Source organism: Sciurus carolinensis, chromosome X (genome assembly GCF_902686445.1).
Source record: "Sciurus carolinensis chromosome X, mSciCar1.2, whole genome shotgun sequence".
Classification (NCBI taxonomy): Eukaryota; Metazoa; Chordata; class Mammalia; order Rodentia; family Sciuridae; genus Sciurus; species Sciurus carolinensis.
This window is the reverse complement of record NC_062232.1, coordinates 40,797,882-40,799,392: the sequence shown is the minus strand read 5'-3', so window position 1 is coordinate 40,799,392 and position 1,511 is coordinate 40,797,882. Positions and strand designations below refer to the sequence as shown.

Below are 1,511 nucleotides of genomic sequence, written 5' to 3'. Positions count from 1 at the left end.
AAACTGTCCACTGAGAACCTTGCAGATTGTTAGGGAAAACAGGCACTCTGTTTAAAGTCTTATGCTTAGGTCACAGCATATACTCAATAAGTAGCCAATATTGTCATTATTATTATGGTTAAGTTTCTCTAAAACTATAGTGTGCAATTCTGTTTTTGTTGGTTTTATCTTCTCCATGAAAACAGACTCATGGCAAATATTTGAGATGCATAAAAGTAAAGTGAATTTCTGGGCAATTTCCTTTTCCCTTCCCTTTTTTAAAATCTGTTTCTCCTTCCTCATCGTTTTGCAAGCCATGTACCTTCATAATGGTTACCATGTGCTCCATTTAGAATGAACTCCTTTGCTTTTCAGTGAAACTATAGCCAGAACATGCTTTGCCCAAGACCACACCCAAGTTCAATCCTGAATATATCAATGGTGTCCGATTCCAAATACAGTGTTCTTGCCACTATTCTGCCTGCTGCTTATACTACCAAGATGCTTTAGGGAACTAACACTCACTGAGTGCTTGTTTTGTTTATTTGTTTTGGTACTGAGGCTTGAATCCAGGGGTGCTCAAACACTGAGCGACATCTCCAGCCATTTTTTATATTTTATTTAGAGACAGGGTCTCACTGAATTGCTTTAGGGTCTCACTAATTTGCTGAGGCTGGCTTTGAACTTGAGATCCTCCTGCTTCAGCCTCCCAAGCCACTGGGATCACACGTGTGCACCACCATGTCTGGCTCAGTGCCTCTTTCATACACTTCATCAAAGCTATTTCATTCTCACACCCAAAATTCCAAAAAGGTAGGTAAGACAACTCTTCTCACTTTACAAATGAAAATGCTGACATTCGAGAACCAGTGAGCAATTTTCCCAAGGACAGGGTAGCCACAGTATAAGAGAATATTGTCCAAACAGAAAAGCCTTCAGAGTCATAGGAATCAGAATATAAAGGTGGAATAACATTTACTCCCACAATTCACTGAAGGCTTAGGCCCAGGTACATGGAGTACGCAATTCTGGGTTCCCTTTTATCCTCCTCTGAACCAGATCTCTAGTTATAATTGGAGGGGGACAACTCCACTGAATGATGTGGAGACCCCAATTTTAATCAGCAAGGTCTAAAGCCTGAAATCTTTCAGAGTATTTTTCCCCCAAATTACTCTGTGACATCAAGACCAGATACCTCGTGCTCACTTCGGCAGCACATATACTAAAACTGGAATGATACAGAGAATATTAGCATGGCCCCTGCACAAGGATGACACTCAAATTCGTGAAGTGTACCATATTTTTACAAGAATTATGGGATATCATGAAAAGGCCAAATTTAAGAATTATTGGGATTAAGGAAGGCACAGAGAAACAAACCAAAGGAATGAACAATCTATTCAATGAAATAATATCAGAAAATTTCCCAAACCTGAAGAATGAAATGGAAAATCAAGTTAAAGAGGCTTATAGGACTCCAAATATACAAAATTACAACAGACCCACACCAAGGCACATTATAATAAAAATAC

The 1,511-nt window shown here is 39.1% G+C and overlaps 1 non-coding gene across 1 annotated transcript; it reads left to right on the top strand.

The window, feature by feature from the left end:
• The first annotated feature begins 1,177 nt into the window (after positions 1-1,177).
• LOC124972782 (U6 spliceosomal RNA) lies at positions 1,178-1,284 on the top strand. Its single transcript, XR_007106556.1, has one exon. It is a non-coding gene; the product is annotated as a U6 spliceosomal RNA (small nuclear RNA).
• The last annotated feature ends 227 nt before the right edge of the window (positions 1,285-1,511 follow it).